We start from the raw sequence: 18744 nt of genomic DNA, 5'->3' as shown, positions 1-18744 counted from the left end.
ACAGCCAGGGCAACTAAGGAGTGGCTCCGTAAGAAGCATCTCAAGGTCCTGGAGTGGCCTAGCCAGTCTCCAGACCTAAACCCAATAGAAAATCTTTGGAGGGAGCTGAAAGTCCGTATTGCCCAGCAACAGCCCCGAAACCTGAAGGATCTGGAGAAGGTCTGTATGGAGGAGTGGGCCAAAATCCCTGCTGCAGTGTGTGCAAACTTGGTCAAGACCTACAGGAAACGTATGATCTCTGTAATTGCAAACAAAGGTTTCTGTACCAAATATTAAGTTCTGCTTTTCTGATGTATCAAATACTTATGTCATGCAATAAAATGCAAATTAATTACTTAAAAATCATACAATGTGATTTTCTGGATTTTTGTTTTAGATTCCGTCTCTCACAGTTGAAGTGTACCTATGATAAAAATTACAGACCTCTACATGCTTTGTAAGTAGGAAAACCTGCAAAATCGGCAGTGTATCAAATACTTGTTCTCCCCACTGTATATACATTTGTGTGATATAGCCTAGTCAATGACACTCAGTTACATACACATAAGTGTGTGTGTAAAACTGTACAGTAAATGTCTTCTCTGGCAAACAGGCAGACGGACCAACCTAGATGTCCAGCATCAGAAAAGGCAGAAAATAAATGTTTCATATCCATGTGAGAGAGATTAACACAGAAAGGATCCCCAAAACGCCCCAGAAAGATTTGGCTGCTAATCTCCACTTTTAATGTGTCTGTATAATTTACACTGTCCTTCCTATGCTTTTATGCTTTATTTCCACAGCTCACAGCTCACACTAAACAGGACAAACAAAATAAGTGCATGTACATATATCTGCCGTGGTCTGCTTTCATCAGATCTAATCTGATATAATCACAGGCGAAAGCACAAAACAGCCTTAAATCTGCTGGGACAGTGAGCGGGCTGCGGGACAGAGTGCTGTAAATCCAGGGTGGATGGATAGGATGTTGTTTGGCCAGGGGTCTGTGGCAGTCTGTGATTAATGAGAGGCCGAGTCTGCGTCCCAAATGGCACCCTATTCTCTATATAGTGCACTACTTATGCCCAGGGCCTATAGAGCTCTGGTCATAAGTAATGCACTATGTAGGGAATAGCGTGCCATTCGGGACGCATCCCTGGCTTAGCACTTCAGGGGCGGTGTGAAGTGGAGAGGAGATAACCATGGGGCGGCACTGAACCTGTCAGCTGGCCAAGGCAAGGCCGCCCGCCCAGGGCCCCGGCGCTAACTGGCACCAGCCACGTCTCTCTCAGCCTGAAGAATTCACTTTTGTGTCTGTGCCAGCCAAAGAGTTGGAGAGCTTGCTTTTGAAACTGAGAAAAGGGGGTATTTTTCAGAGATGCTCCTCCATTCTGTTTGTTGCAGTAAATAAAGATGTAGTCATTTATTTCTCTAAATTGACTCTTCGCGCCACAAGCCTTTGAAGTGTAAGTGAAAAATTGCAATAAGTCAGTAAACATTCACCCCAGAGTATTCCTGTTCTAGTTTCATTTTCTGATCTTACAGAGACGATCTCTTGGCAGGACATAGTATCCCCTCTCTGTAGACATGGTGTTGCAGGAGACACAGTTGACAGCGTGAAGGATAAATTTAGATGTGTGGTTGAATCTAATCTGATAGGCGCTGCAACAGCAGATACCAGGATACAGTATACCCAAAATGCAAATTAGCAATAAATGGGCAAATTATTTGCCCAGAGTAATAAAACAAGCAAATATTGCAGAATTATCCACCTGATGCAATCTGAAGTTCCGAATAGTCCAATTTTGTCCTCTTAGGTTCAGTAGCTATGGTTGTTGACCTCTGTATAAATTCAATAACCTGGAGTCAAGGACAATCTCTGGCAATATTGACTCCATTGTTCACTTCAGGTCATAGCCACTCACGTGCGATTCAGCAGATATGCATATTGAGTAACTTAAACTCGAACCTCATACTGACATTAAGGAGAAGAGCTCAAAGAGTTGAGCATAGCAAGACCGATTCTAACACAGCCGCCATGTTTTGATCAGTAAGCTGCTCTTTAACTGGACATTATCTCCTGTCTCAAGTGTATCACAACTGTCCGGTGCACTTTGATACATGGCTGTCCCAACATCACCCTCCCTCCACTTAACTTACTGTAGGTAGTACCGTAGGACTACCTACTTTTTCAATTGAACAATAAGGTTGGCAGTTCAATAGAATAAAGAGGAAAATGTGTGATTGACTTTAGTATTTCAGCATGATTACTCCCACTCCAAAACAAGTCTATTTAGAATTGTGATAAGGGCTGTTATCAAATGAACGTGGCAGTTAGGAGTCTGAGAAAGGCGCAGATAACAACATAGATTTTTTCCAATAGCATTTTATCAGCTAGTTACTTGTCACACGTGCAGGTTGAATAGCTCTGAAGTGGACCAGGGGAGAGGCATTATTATAGGCTGTATTTTGAAACAGGACCAGATACTGAACCACTAAATGATATGGCAGATCAGTCACCTGTCATCACAGTCACACTATGTCTTCAGTAGGACAGGCTCACCAACACTGTGGTGGGGTAGGGCTGGGAGGGCTCACCAACACTGTGGTGGGGTAGGGCTGGGAGGGCTCACCAACACTGTGGTGGGGTAGGGCTGGGAGGGCTCACCAACACTGTGGTGGGGGTAGGGCTGGGAGGGCTCACCAACACTGTGGTGGGGTAGGGCTGGGAGGGCTCACCAACACTGTGGTGGGGTAGGGCTGGGAGGGCTCACCAACACTGTGGTGGGGTAGGGCTGGGAGGGCTCACCAACTCTGTGGTGGGGTAGGGCTGGGAGGGCTCACCAACTCTGTGGGAGAGTGGAGAATAGACAATCCACAGAGTTACAAAAATAACATTGGGTTCTGGGCACTCGTTCATATGATACATCATCTTGTGATGTGCTTTGCAAATATCTTATTTTGTTCACGTAATCAGCAGTTGAATGGTTGTTATTCATTATTGTGGTTATTGTTAGTGGTTATTGTTATATCGGTTACTGTTATATCGGTTATTGTTATATCGGTTATTGTTATATTGGTCATTGTTATATCGGTTATTGTTATATCGGTTATTGTTATATCGGTTATTGTTATATCGGTTATTGTAAGTATTGTGAAGCCCAGCCCTACTTGTTATGTATGGTACGAGTCCCTGGTTTTGGAAAGGGGGGGGAAATGTTATATCTAGCCTAGTTGTAAAAGAACGGACATCTGCACAGTTTCACATTGAACATCACTCTGTCGTTTAATCACATGTGCCACGCATTCTGACAACCCATTCATCCGTAACGCAGCACACTGTCGTAAACCATAACAACGTACAGTACGACGTACAGTTTCCAAGTATTCCCACAAATCAAAAAATTGACATATGTGATCGTGTCTCAATGTAATCAAGGTGTGAAATGATTGTTATTTTCAAATTCAATCTCTCTTTGGGCTTAGTTGTGGTCAATTTATAGTATACAAATTCATTCACTCTGACAAAAAAATGTCACATGTGGAGTTTTATTCCATGTGAACCTGCAAATTCAATTTTTTTACATTATTGAATCTCATTACATGTGGGGTTGTTTTAAATGTGAAACGGCAAATGTTATTTTCACATGTGAAAATGCAATTCAACTTGTGAAAGTGAGATTTTCAGGTGAACATTTTTCACATGTGAAACTGCATATCCGATTTTCACATGTGGACATTTTGAACATGTGAAACTGCAAATTTAGTAAGTGTAAGTGATGCTTCATGTTGTCTGGTCTATTATTATAATTATTATAATTTTGTTCTGGCCTCCCTACCATTTGCTCAGACAAAAATTGTCCCGCAGCTGAATAGTTGCCTACCCCTAGTCTATTTCAATCACATTGAAATGATTGACCTTGTCCCAAAATATGACCTTGTTCTAAAGCTCCATGAGTAAAGAATGAAAAGGTATGGGTATATGGTGCACACAAAGTAAAACTGATTGCCTGATAGGCTACTGTGCCTGTGCATGAGAGAAATTGGATTAATTAGGCCGAATTCATAGTCAGTGACAGTGATGCATGCATTAATTAGTAACACAAACACGTTGGTTTCTTGAGGGGGTGAAATGTTGAGAAAACATGCCCCTTTAAATGCCCTGAAAGGAAGTGGATTTGCTCCATTCAGGAGGACCTCGTGTTCATGATAGGCCATGCATGCCTTCCTTACAAATTGAACTGTTGGTTGTTTCCATGACTACGAAAACCCGCGCTGCACCAATGACTGATCTTGTGTTGGGCGACAGCCATTTTCGCTCTCGGGGGAATATAATATTGTACTGCGGTATTAAAACAAGGATTCTATTCTAGAAAGACACACGGGCATACAGGTTGGATAGCAATAATGTATATGGTGTGTTGCACAGTTTCCCGACCGTGCACTGCATTTACGGTTGGGGAAAACTGATTATCTTCTGTGAAGCGTTTGTGGAGCTGCGTATTGTATTGCGAGAGCTGGCTTGGGATGCTGTCGGAATAGATATCGAACTCATCCCATACTAGGCAACTGATCCAACAGCAGTGTTTGCGCTCTATGGACTGACTCTTCAAAAACAGGTGCATATAGTCTATGAATCATTTGTGGGGAAATATTTGCGCCTTTTCTTTCAGGGTCAAAAGAACACGCAGTGGCAATTATTGGTAAGTATATTTATTGTGGCAAAAGGGCACGAAGGAGGTAGGCTAAACGTTCTGTATCACACGTACTTAACTAGGCTACTGACTAATCACTCGCTGGAAAGTTATCTAATGATACATTCTTTTTGCACTGTTATTTTGTATCACTGTGCTCAAAGCTGACACAGTTGTAACGAGTTAAAATGTTGTAACATTAAGGGAAGCGTTGTTATAACTGTAGCATACGGTCATTCACGTGACGCATTGTCCCATTATACATGGGATTAAAGGGGTTCATTATGTTCAGAACAGTTGAAGCGATGTGACTTCAAATAATGCATTTTGAATTATCAAATAATAACACTGGTAGTACTGTTAAGTTGTAAACAAAGGGATTGTTATTATACCCTATCAAATGTTCATTTTAAAACGTGTTCATTTGTTATGTTCGCCCAGTGTTCTTCTGCATCAAAATAATGGAACTGCCTAAAGACTGGGTCATGCATTACATTAGACCTAGGTGATAAAGTGAAGTGACAGCTAGGCCTATGCTATAACAGTGAATCCAATTAAAATGTTTAAAATGTAAACTATGACTAGAACATGCCAGAGATGTCAAACATTGTTGCGTTCTATTTCTAATCTTCAACGATCAAGAATGAGTTGATTCCAGGTAAGATTCATATCATACATATATTATGGTATATGGTATCATACAGCACACTAGAATAACCAACATATTTTCTATGTTAAGCCCTATGAGAATAGAATACCAAGGTCATTGAATTAAACTACTATTATACTGTATACAGATGTATAGGATCAAATTAGACCAAACTTGAATTATAGCACTCACAATGTGTGAAGCTACTTCAACTCCCAAGTTACATCCCAAATGGTACACTCTTCCCTTTGTAGTGCACATCTTTCGACCAGGGCCCATAGAGCTCTTGTCGAAAGTAGTGCACTATATAGGGAATATGTGAAGCATTATTGATTACCACAGAGTCATACCTTCCATTCGTAGGTTTGGCCATACAGTGTCCTATAACACAGGCACACTCAGAACTGGATACACATCAGCCTTTGACTACCAGATATCCAACTCCTCATAGTGTTGTCATATTCCTACACATGAAATGAAAACAATTTGTAGCTTTTTTTTATTATCATCAGGAAGTGATCGTCATTGTTAATGATAAATAAGTCATATAAATGATTTCTCCCTTAGGGGCTGTGTGGAATGAAACAGCTGCCACTTGATAATATATACAGTACTGTAGCTCTCCCCTGGTACTTGCTGTCAGCCAGTTACTTTGAATAGTGTGTGTGTATAGATCAGGGGTGTAGATGGACAGGGCATTAGGGGAAAGAGCAATGTCATACGCCTGTGTGCTTATTTATGTATTTTTTTCCTCCGCCATTTTGAATGCCAGTAGGTTAATTTACCTTGGCTCGAGTAGTCGAGTAGAGAAAGTTAACCTACATTTCTTTGCTGTTTGAAGTCCAAACACAGATAATAATTCAATTTTTTAAAAGGGCAATGACGTTTCACATTGAGAATGTTATTCATTCATGCTGAATTCCCAAAGGTATAAACTGACAAATGCCTATACTGCTACAAAGAGCCATCCACTTGTATGGAGTCGCTGGTAGGCTAGCCTACTTCTTGGCTCTGTACCTGCTTATGCCTAAAATATCAGTGTGTCCTGTGTCGTAATGGTGTAGCTATCCTCGTCAGGAGAATATGAGTGATGTTGGTTTTATTGCACAGGTTTCTTTGGAACATGTTTGTGCTGACACCTTCAGTAATGACACATTCTGTGACCTCTTGGGATGAAGGGGGAGTTCCTCTTCCAGGAGACGTCTGTCATTGCCCCGCCATGTCCAGGCTTGTCGGTGCCACTGCCTGAAGGATTGTGTCCCAAATGGCACCCTATTCCCTACACAGTGCAAGCCTTTTCACCAGAGCCCTATGGCTATGTACCCTATTCCCTATGGGCCCCGTTCAAAAGTAGTGCACTACATAGGGAATAGGGTGCTGTTTGGGACACACACGAGATCTATCCAGGCATATTTCTATCCAGCATTGAGTTATTGGGGAGCACACTTACTTTGTGGACTGTGAGTGATACAGTATCCTTGCAATCATATTTCAAGTTGCAATACATTTAGATGTGACTTATAGATAACTGTAGGTTAGTGTCCTCACTGCCATGGAGACTATTTGGTTTAAAGCCATCAGTTTATACCTTTGGGAATTCAGTATGAATGAATAACATCCTCATTGTGAAACGTCATTGCCCTATTTTGAATTTTAATCATGATCGGTGTTTCACTTCAAACAGCAAATAAATGCCATCCGAGCCACGGCCTGTTCACCCCGCTACCGTCTAGAAGGCATAGACAGTACAGGTGCATCAAAGCTGGCACCAAGACACTGATAAACAGCTTCTATCTCCAGGCCATCAGACTGTTAAATAGTCACCATTTCGCTGCACCTGCAATAGCATCTGCACAATATGTGTACGCGACCAATAAAATTGTATTTTATTTGATGATTTGATACAGTGCTGGCCAACAGTCGCTTGAAAAGCTGTCAGCCTCCTGACATTTGTGTCACCTTTTTAGGGGTCTAACCTGTCTCCCTTTAGCCTGAACTGTGGTAGTCTCCCTGACGGATCGCCACTGTCATCAGTCATGAACGTCACTTGTAAAAATAGGTCTGATGTAATACGGTCAGCCTTGAAGAAATACTGCATATCACCCACATATAAGTTTCCTTTTGGCTTGACAAGAAATTGCATTCCGGCATTCCGTTTAATTGCTTCATTTCCTCACTTTGTGTGTGTGTGTGTGTGTGTGCGTGCGTGTGTTTGTGTGTGTGTGTACGTGTGTGTGTATGTGTGTGTGTGTGTGTGTGTGTGTACATGAACTGTTGTGTGTGACTGTGTTGCCTCCGGAGGTTCAGCACCTGAATCTCAAGACCTTGAAATCCCTCTCTGTTTGTACCTGGGCTACTATCTTTCACAGGTTCCAATGGTGTTCATTTACCAAAAATGCCCCATAACCTGCATAGCTCAAATGTTTGTATACCCACACAAATCTGTTCCTGTGTATATTCTGTGGTATGCTGTGTGTCACTTTTCCCCATAGAGAGCCCCAAGAGTAACTTTCCAGCCCCTAGACGTACATGTCTGCATCTGAAAATAGCTCAAACCGCAGCAGCGCTGCTTGGACAGGCAGGGGTTGACTCTGTCATGTCTTTTGCCTCCAGAAACCAGGATCACACTTGTCGGACCTTAACCCTGCAAGTCGATGCGGTGAGATCTGCTGTGCCGCCCGTCCAGAAAACAGATATAGGGAGAGGAGCTTCATAAAACATCACGGATGTGTTTTCATTCTAACACCTGGCGTGTCTCGCTCTTCATGTCTGGTGAGATATGTTTCTTCCTTCTCTTTGAGTTATGTATTAGATACATGCTGCTGCCTCATGGCAGGTTAGCTTGCCTGGCTGGTTGTTGGCGGCAGGTAGCCTAGCGGTTAGAGCAGTGGGCCAGTAACCGAAAGGTCGCTAGTTTGAATCCCCAAGCAGACAAGATGAAACATCTGCCTACGTGCTCTTGAGCAAGGCACTTCAACCTAATCGCTCCAGGGTCACCGTTGATAATGGCAGACCCTGGCTGTGACATTACTCGCCAAGGGTGTCTCAGGGGGAGTTGGGAAATGCAAAAAACACATTTCCAATTCACTCATGCGTATTAATATACATGTGAGATATAGGACAGCTATAAGCGCCCACCTAAATATACATTTTGATCTCAGCTGAATGAGGAGGTGATAAATTGTATATTGTACCATTAAGTCAACACAGGGAAAAAAAATAGTATGGAGTCTTCAACTCTCTTTCTTTGACCAATTAGAGTTATTAATAGTTTTTTTAAATGTATGAATTAGAATAAGCTACTAGTAATTATACTCGAGACTGTGAGAAGATTGGTGTGGTGTTATGGAATACGTAATGTAGGCTACTCACTGTACATGGCACGCTTCATTATGCTACATGGTACATGGCCTTGTATGGTCTTATATGATATAAGTATGAGTAGTCATGTTCAAGGTTTCCTTTGACCTCAAAATATGTCATTACAGATATGCCACGCTTCCGTAAATCAACTTTGTGTGACTGCTGAAGCAGTGGCTGACAAAACATGGTTACGTCCCAAATGGAATCAAAAGCAGTGGACTATATAGGAAATAGAGTTCCATTAGGGATGCCACCTCGGTTATGGATAATGTGACTCTTCACCTGGAAAGCAAAAGAGTCGCGAGGTCTGGGATGGTTTGACTGACAGGGTTGTGGTTGAGAGACCTTCGGAGAACTACCGTAGAAAGTGATGAGGGCTGAGCAGTGATGATACAGGCAGGAGAGGGGACATCATTCCATAGGGCAGGCTGGGTGTCTTCTAATGGGAAGGAGACCAGATAAGTGCAGGGTGAGTAGAGTTCATCCACTGATATAGTGTGATATATACTGAACAAAAATATAAACGCAACATGCAATTTCAACGATTTTACTGAGTTACAGTTCATATAAGGAAATCAGTCAATTGAAATAAATTAATTAGGCCCTAGTCTATGGATTTCACATGACTGGGTAGGGGCGCAGCCATGGGTGGGCCTGGGAGGGCATAGGCACACTCCCTGGGGAGCTGGCCCAGCCAATCAGAATGAGGTTTTCTCCACGAAAGGGCTTTATTACAGACATAAATACTCCTCAGTTTCATCAGCTGTCCGGGTGGCTGATCTCAGACGAACCCACAGCTGAAGAAGCCGGATGAGGAGGTCCTGGGCTGGCGTAGTTACACGTGGTCTGCGGTTGTGAGGCCGGTTGGATATACTGCCAAATTCTCTAAAATGACATTAGAGGCGGGTTATGGTAGAGAAATGAACATTTAATTATCTGGCAACAGCTCTGGTGGACATTCCTGCAGTCAGTATGCCAACTGCATGCTCCCTCAAAACTTGAGACATCTGTTGCATTGTGTTGTGTGACAAAACAGCACATTTTAGAGTGGCCTTTTATTGTCCCCAGCACAAGGTGCACCTGTGTAATGATCATGCTGTTTAATCAGCTTCATGATATGTCACACCTGTCAGATGGATGAATTATCTTGGCAAAGGAGAAATGTTCACTAACAGGGATGTAAACAAATTTGTGCACAAAATTTGAGTGAAATAAGCTTTTTGTGCGTTTGGAAAAGTTCTGGGATCTTTAATTTCAGCACAAGAAACTTGGGACCAACACTTTACATTGCGTTTATATTTTTGTTCAGTATAGTATGATATAGTGTGGTCTGGGCTTTAGCCCTCTGATGGTATAGTTTTGGGTTATAGCAGTGTACTTTGCCAGGTTTATATAGGGTTTGCATAACATTTTTCTCTTCGATGTTCAGTAAGGTATAGTGGATTAGTCAGTGCTTAGTTTACAGTATGGAGTGCTGCACAAGTCTGTAAAAGATAATCACTATTGACTTTCACAGTAATCATTTTTCCATTAAGTTTTCCATCTGTGGAAACTCTGCTCGCTCCACTGTTTGATTTTGGTCCTTTAGCACACGGTGTACACGACACAATAATTAAAAGGTGCAAAACATTAAATGGAGCTGCCGACAGATGCAGGCTTGCGTCAGGTGGAATGGCGGACTTATAACTCAAGTCCGTGAAACCACAAGAAGGAGCGCAAGGCTGTGTGAAAAAGGTGATTGCGCAATATGTATAAGATTGTCAATCAACAGCGGGCAGGAAAGAGTTCCTTATATGAGCATGGCAAAGCCTTTCAATACCTATTTTAATGCAGAATTCTGGTACCGATTATAAAGAGCTGGTGTTTCACATTGTAGGCATAATTATACTAAAAGTTAAACAAGACTCAAGTCCTGTATATCAGGGCAATATCTGACACTTATGCTTAATGTATGTATTTATAACTGCATAAAAGCTGGAAATCCATAATCCATCAGCAGATAGTTTTATTAAAGTAAATAGAGTATAGAAATAATATGGTAAAAATACATATAATAGCATTTAGCTTCCACCCTTCAGTGAATATTATCCTGTAGTTCATAGCCCTTGAATGCACTTTTGCATAACAATGAGTGCTATCCAGGAACAGGGACGAGTTCCATTAATTCCTGCACCATTAAAAAAGTCAGGAAGGCAGTCCTACAGTAATTCATAAGGTGGTGGACCGATGTAGTCAGTGGCCTTAAAGATCAGAACCCTCCCTCCCAGGAGAAGGAGGCAGAGACTGGCAGCTAACCTCTCTCTCCCCAGACTCTCTGGCAGCTAACCTCTCTCTTTCCAGACTCTCTGGCAGCTAACCTCTCTCTCTCCAGAATCTCTGGCAGCTAACCTCTCTCTCTCCAGACTCTATGGCAGCTAGCCTCTCTCTCCCCAGACTCTCTGGCAGCTAGCATCTCTCTCTCCAGACTATCTGGCAGCTAGCCTCTCTCTCTCTCCAGACTCTCTGGCAGCTAGCATCTCTATCTCCAGACTCTTTGGCAGCTAACCTCTCTCTCTCCAGACTCTATGGCAGCTAGTCTCTCTCTCCCCAGACTCTCTGGCAGCTAGCCTCTCTCTATTACCAGACTCTCTGGCAGCTAACCTCTCTCTCCCCAGACTCTCTGGCAGCTAGTCTTTCTCTCTCCCCAGACTCTCTGGCAGCTAGTCTCTCTCTCTCCCCAGACTCTCTGGCAGCTAGTCTCTCTCTCTCCCCAGACTCTATGGCAGCTAGCATCTCTCTCTCCAGACTCTATGGCAGCTAGCATCTCTCTCTCCAGACTCTATGGCAGCTAGCATCTCTCTCTCCAGACTCTCTGGCAGCTAGCCTCTCTCTCTCCAGACTCTCTGGCAGCTAGCATCTCTCTCCCCAGACTCTCTGGCAGCTAGCCTCTCTCTCTCTCCAGACTCTCTGGCAGCTAGCATCTCTCTCTCCAGACTCTTTGGCAGCTAGCATCTCTCTCCCCAGACTCTCTGGCAGCTAGCCTCTCTCTCTCTCCAGACTCTCTGGCAGCTAGCATCTCTCTCCCCAGACTCTATGGCAGCTAGCATCTCTCTCTCCAGACTCTCTGCCAGCTAGCCTCTCTCTCTCCAGACTCTCTGGCAGCTAGCATCTCTCTCTCCAGACTATCTGGCAGCTAGCATCTCTCTCCCCAGACTCTCTGGCAGCTAGCCTCTCTCTATCCCCAGACTCTCTGGCAGCTAGCCTCTCTCTCTCCAGACTCTCTGGCAGCTAGCATCTCTCTCTCCAGACTCTCTGGCAGCTAGCCTCTCTCTCTCCAGACTCTCTGGCAGCTAGCATCTCTCTCTCCAGACTCTTTGGCAGCTAGTCTCTCTCTCTCCAGACTCTCTGCCAGCTAACCTCTCTCTCTCCAGACTCTCTGGCAGCTAGCCTCTCTCTCCCCAGACTCTCTGGCAGCTAGCCTCTCTCTCTCCAGACTCTCTGCCAGCTAGCCTCTCTCTCTCCCCAGACTCTCTGCCAGCTAGCCTCTCTCTCTCCAGACTCTCTGGCAGCTAGCATCTCTCTCTCCAGACTCTCTGGCAGCTAGCCTCTCTCTCCCCAGACTCTCTGGCAGCTAGCCTCTCTCTCCCCAGACTCTCTGGCAGCTAGCCTCTCTCTCTCCCCAGACTATCTGGCAGCTAGCCTCTCTCTCTCCCTAGACTCTCTGGCAGCTAGCATCTCTCTCTCCAGACTCTCTGGCAGCTAGTCTCTCTCTCCCCAGACTCTCTGGCAGCTAGCATCTCTCTCTCCAGACTCTCTGCTAGCTAACCTCTCTCTCCCTAGACTCTCTGGCAGCTAGTATCTCTCTCCCCAGACTCTCTGGCAGCTAGCATCTCTCTCTCCAGACTCTCTGGCAGCTAGCCTCTCTCTCTCCCCAGACTCTCTGGCAGCTAGCCTCTCTCTCTCCAGACTCTCTGCCAGCTAGCCTCTCTCTCCCCAGACTCTCTGCCAGCTAGCCTCTCTCTCCCCAGACTCTCTGGCAGCTAGCCTCTCTCTCTCTCCAGACTCTCTGGCAGCTAGCCTCTCTCTCTCCCCAGACTCTCTGGCAGCTAGCCTCTCTCTCTCTCCAGACTCTCTGGCAGCTAGCCTCTCTCTCCCTAGACTCTCTGCCAGCTAGCATCTCTCTCCCTAGACTCTCTGCCAGCTAGCCTCTCTCTCCCCAGACTCTCTGGCAGCTAGCCTCTCTCTCTCTCCAGACTCTCTGGCAGCTAGCCTCTCTCTCTCCCCAGACTCTCTGGCAGCTAGCCTCTCTCTCTCTCCAGACTCTCTGCCAGCTAGCCTCTCTCTCCCCAGACTCTCTGGCAGCTAGCCTCTCTCTCCCTAGACTCTCTGCCAGCTAACCTCTCTCTCTCTCTCCAGACTCTCTGGCAGCTAGCCTCTCTCTCCCCAGACTCTCTGGCAGCTAGCCTCTCTCTCCCCAGACTCTCTGGCAGCTAGCCTCTCTCTCTCTCCAGACTCTCTGCCAGCTAGCCTCTCTCTCCAGACTCTCTGGCAGCTAGCCTCTCTCTCTCTCCAGACTCTCTGGCAGCTAGCCTCTCTCTCTCTCCAGACTCTCTGGCAGCTAGCCTCTCTCTCCCCAGACTCTCTGGCAGCTAGCCTCTCTCTCTCTCTCCAGACTCTCTGGCAGCTAGCATCTCTCTCCCTAGACTCTCTGGCAGCTAGCCTCTCTCTCTCTCTCCAGACTCTCTGGCAGCTAGCCTCTCTCTCCCCAGACTCTCTGGCAGCTAGCCTCTCTCTCTCCAGACTCTCTGCCAGCTAGCCTCTCTCTCTCCAGACTCTCTGGCAGCTAGCCTCTCTCTCCCCAGACTCTCTGGCAGCTAGCCTCTCTCTCCCCAGACTCTCTGGCAGCTAGCATCTCTCTCTCCAGACTCTCTGGCAGCTAGCCTCTCTCTCTCCAGGCTGTGCTGGAGGGCTTGAATGACCGGGGTATTTTTAACTTTGTCTTAACTTTGTACCACCGTGAAGGAGTGACTTTTCTGTGACTGTACCGCTGTTTCCTGAAACATAGCTCATGTCTCATGTGTTTTTGGTTGTATTGTGAGGAAGTGTTTGGTATCTTCTGTGGTTGTTTTTTGAGGATTAGTGTTTTTGAATTGACTATTAAATGGGTCTTAGTGCATTATAATGTGTTTCATGTTTACTACTAAATTTGAACACATCTAGGCTCTAATCATTATATCTGTCAGAGATCTCATGAGCAAGCTGTTTGAAGCTCCCAATTTGAAACTGTTATCTGAGAGATGATCTTGTGTTAGAAGCCTTCTTAGAATACTCGTCTTTCTTAGCTTATTAGTTGATGATCAGCAGGGGATTTCGCCAAAGGTTAAACACCCAATTAACAGATGCTTCTCAGACCCCAGGGACTGGCCACTACTGGAAGGAATTTAGGGTGCGTACCAAATGGCCCCCTATTCCCTTTATAGTGCACTACTTTGGACTAGGGCCCATAGGGCTCTGGTCCAAAGTAGTGCACTATATAGGGAATAGGGTGCCATCTGGGACACGTCCTTAGCCGTGCTGCCCTGCTGCAGAGCGGAGGCGGCTGTGAATCTCCTTCCCAGGGAGATATTTGTTTGGTAACATTAAGGAGAGAATTCCGGCACCATGCCTGCTATGGGATGCTTGTGTATGCATTGCCTGGCTCCCACTTAACCCTGGTTGGCACTGTGTGCGAGGGGGTAGGAACCCAACCCACTACCCTCATTGAGACAGTCTGAGAGACACTGTAGCATTTTATTACTGCCTGCTGCCTGTCTTCATCTGACTCCTCTTCATACAGTATGTGTTAGAATGTGTAGAATATAGAGCTATTGACATGGATGTGTAGAATGTAGAGCTATTGACATGGATGTGTAGAATGTAGAGCTATTGACATGGATGTGTAGAATGTAGAGCTATTGACATGGATGTGTAGAATGTAGAGCTATTGACATGGATGTGTAGAATATAGAGCTATTGACATGGATGTGTAGAATGTAGAGCTATTGACATGGATGTGTAGAATGTAGAGCTATTGACATGGATGTGTAGAATGTAGAGCTATTGACATGGCTGTGTAGAATGTAGAGCTATTGACATGGATGTGTAGAATGTAGAGCTATTGACATGGATGTGCAGAATGTTGAGCTATTGACATGGATGTGTAGAATGTAGAGCTATTGACATGGATGTGTAGAATGTAGAGCTATTGACATGGCTGTGAGTGAGAGTGTATGTGGAAAATCTGCCAAGCTGGGAAACAGCCAATTGGAGCCAGTGCATTCCCCTTGAGGATCCATACTGAACGAGTCTTTGACTTTTTAAGGAATGCATTCTGCCAGTGCCTGCACAGCAAGAGCAGTGCAGGACTTTAACATTTACCCCCCATTGCTTGGAATGACAGGGTTCTGAAAATGCAAGGTTTTCTCCTGTGCTGAGTTCTGCATTATCCTTGTTGTACCTCTACCTACTGTAGGTAGGTGCTGTGGCAAAGAATGAAACCAGGTTAAATAGTAGTAGCAGAGGTTGGTGTAAAATAGGCGTATGCTCCATCGTCCTCTCACTCTCACAGGTACACACTTGGAGCGGTGCTGTCAAACTGTCATCTTGCCAGCTCACAATTTGTCAAGGTCGAGGTAAGGAGTAGACCAAGGCGCAGCGTGATGAACAAACATGACTTTAATTAGTTAAAGCGTCAAAACACAAAACAAAACACGACTCGTGACGTCCATGGTATCAATGACCGAACACGGAACAAAAACCCACAACCACAAAGGGAAAACATACAGTTTAAATATGGCTCCCAATCAGAGACAACCAGCCAACAGCTGACACTCGTTGCCTCTGATTGGGAGTCACTCAGGCAAACATAGAATACAACAAACTAGAATGAACACCAACATAGAAATACACACATAGAAATGAACACACCCTGGCTCAACATAAAGAGTCCCAGAGCCAGGGTGTGACAGTACCCCCCCCTAAAGGCGAAGACTGCGACCGCGCCTCAACTAAACAAACCAAGGAGGGCTGGGCGGGCATACCTCCTCGGCGGCGGTTCTGGCTCCGGCCTTGACCACCACCCTCCAATACACCCCCCATAGTACCCCTGGTCCAGTCTGGCCCCGCCGGCTGGAGCAGGACTGGACTTAACAGGAGCGATCCTTACCAGGCTGTCGACTCGCACCCCTGGCTTGGTGCGTGGAGGAGGAACGGGCCTTACCAGGCTGACGACGCGCACCCCTGGCTTGATGCGTGGAGGAGGAACGGGCCTTACCAGGCTGACGACTCGCACCCCTGGCTTGGTGCGTGGAGAAGGAACGGGCCTTACCAGGCTGACTACTCGCACCCCTGGCTTGGTGCGTGGAAGAGGGACGGGCCTTACCAGGCTGACTTCTCGCACCCCTGGCTTAGTGCGAGTGGCAGGAACAGGCCGGACCGGGCTGGCGACGCGCACCGTAGGTTTGGTGCGAGTGGCAGGAACAGGCCGGGTTGGGCTGGCGACGCGCACCGTAGACTTGGTGCGGGTGGCAAGAACAGGCCGGACCGGGCTGGCGACGCGCACCGTAGACTTGGTGCGGGTGGCAGGAACAGGCCGGACCGGGCTGGCGACGTGCACCGTAGGTTTAGTGCGTGGAGCAGGGACAGGCCGGGCTGGGCTGTCGACGCACACCGTAGGCTTGGTGCGTGGAGCAGGGACAGGCCGGGCTGGGCTGTCGACGCACACCGTAGGCTTGGTGCGTGGAGCAGGGACAGGCCGGGCTGGGCTGTCGACGCACACCGTAGGCTTGGTGCGTGGAGCAGGGACAGGCCGGGCTGGGCTGTCGACGCACACCGTAGGCTTGGTGCGTGGAGCAGGGACAGGCCGGGCTGGGCTGTCGACGCACACCGTAGGCTTGGTGCGTGGAGCAGGGACAGGCCGGACTGGGCTGGCGACGCACACAGTAGGTTTAGTGCGTGGAGCAGGGACAGGCCGGGCTGGGCTGTCGACGCACACCGTAGGCTTGGTGCGTGGAGCAGGGACAGGCCGGGCTGGGCTGGCGACGCACACCGTAGGCTTGGTGCGTGGAGCAGGGACAGGCCGAACCGGGCTGTGGGAGACGGATAGGAGGCCTGGAGTGAAGAGCGGCCACCACCCGTCCTGGCTGAATGCCTACCCTCACACACTCTGTGTGAGGCATCCGCACTAGGACGTACAGGGCGGTGAACCCCTGGCCTGGTGGCCTTCTGGATCCGCCCCCTTTTCTCCTCCGTCAGCCCCGTCGTCCATGCCGTGTGCCCCCCCTAAAAAAAATTCTGGGGTTGCCTCACGACCGTCCGACGACGACCCTGATCACGCCGTAGCTCCTCTCTACGGCACGCCTCCACCGTCTTTTCTCCCGGCGCTTCCTCCCATGTCCAGCCCAAGAGCTGCCCCTGGACACGCTGCTTGGTCGTTGCATGGTGGGTTTTTCTGTCAAGGTCGAGGTAAGGAGTAGACCAAGGCGCAGCGTGATGAACAAACATGACTTTAATTAGTTAAAGCGTCAAAACACAAAACAAAACACGACTCGTGACGTCCACGGTATCAATGACCGAACACGGAACAAAAACCCACAACCACAAAGGGAAAACATACAGTTTAAATATGGCTCCCAATCAGAGACAACCAGCCAACAGCTGACACTCGTTGCCTCTGATTGGGAGTCACTCAGGCAAACATAGAATACAACAAACTAGAATGAACACCAACATAGAAATACACACATAGAAATGAACACACCCTGGCTCAACATAAAGAGTCCCAGAGCCAGGGTGTGACACAATTCAATATAACCTTTTCTCTTTCCCAACAACAATGTTCTTATAGTGACACGGAGTACCAAAACACATGGGAGCAGTTAAGTGAATTATCTCTGGTTCTTAACATATAATCCCCAGAAATGCCCTGTGTACTGTCCTCCAGAATTAATAAACAGTAGCTGAACAACACTTAAACTGGCCTGTCCTTCACTTAATGGGATTGTGGATCCAGATCCAGAAATCAATTTTTAGGTCGCATAAGACTTGTTTGTGTTCACATTCTTTGTTCACAAATATACTTTACATAAATAGCCTGAATCTAATTCAGTAATTCAGTAGGGAAGCAGAGATTTTGGATGCCTTTTTTCCAACGCTTTCTGCATTCTCTGTGCAGAGAGCAGTCTCTTCTCTCAGTCCTGCTGTAGCTCAGATGCTGTGTGATTTCAGCTGGGAGAGAAGCTTGTTGAAGATTAAGGTAGATTTTGGTTGGTTGAGAACCCCAGAGGCCTATCATAATCTGCACTTCTTCCAGCTCTCCAACTGCACTAGATTTAGACTAGACAGGTATTTTATCTAACAACAAACATCATCATCAAACAAGGCAACCCATTTACACTTTTACAACAACAGGTTCGTAATGTGTGTTCTTTGATAGCAGTTTTTGTGTATTTTGCGTAATAGGCTACTTTATATTATTATGGTTTGTTATGTTGCTTGCTGACTGTGCTGCCTATTCCAATCACACCAAGTGACAGTTTATGATGTGATTTATAGCCATGTTTATATATAGGCTCTGAACCATCTAGATGCATCTGTAGAAGAGCCTGTTCCTCTAGCTCGGTCCCAAATGGCACCCTATTCCCTATAAGGCTCTGGTCAAAAGTAGTGCACTATCAAGGGAATAGGGTGCCATTTGGGACACAGCCTCAGTGTGGAGCAGCTTGGCTCTGACTTCTGAAGGACAAGTGAAGTGCAGGTTGTTATACTACTGTATCTACACTGAACTAAAATATAAACGTGCAACAATTTCAAAGATTTTACTGAGTTACAGTTCATATAAGGAAATCAGTCAATTCACATGACTGGGAATACAGATATGCATCTGTTGGTCACATATACCTTTAAAAAAAAGTAGGGGCGTGGATCAGAAAATCAGTCAGTATCTTGTGTGACCACCATTTGCCTCAAGCAGCATGACACATCTCCTTCACATAGAGTTGATCAGGCTGTTGATTGTGGCCTGTGGAATGTTGTCCTACTCCT

The 18744-nt window shown here is 46.2% G+C and overlaps 1 protein-coding gene across 3 annotated transcripts in view; it reads left to right on the top strand.

Annotated features, from left to right (window-relative positions):
* Nucleotides 1-4205: 4205 nt before the first annotated feature.
* Nucleotides 4206-18744, top strand: part of sorbs2b (sorbin and SH3 domain containing 2b) — a 78102-nt gene continuing 63563 nt past the window's right edge. The window contains exons 1-2 of one of the 3 annotated variants that reach the window (XM_041904010.2): nucleotides 4206-4598; nucleotides 7936-8094. The gene's annotated coding sequence lies outside the window, so the exon portion shown is untranslated. The other 2 variants (XM_041904029.2, XM_041904021.2) reach the window with 2 other exon arrangements.

The sequence above is a fragment of the Coregonus clupeaformis genome, chromosome 2 (assembly GCF_020615455.1).
Source record: "Coregonus clupeaformis isolate EN_2021a chromosome 2, ASM2061545v1, whole genome shotgun sequence".
NCBI classification, from domain to species: Eukaryota; Metazoa; Chordata; class Actinopteri; order Salmoniformes; family Salmonidae; genus Coregonus; species Coregonus clupeaformis.
The sequence above is the reverse complement of the archived record's forward strand: the minus strand, read 5'-3'. Positions and strand labels throughout refer to the sequence as shown.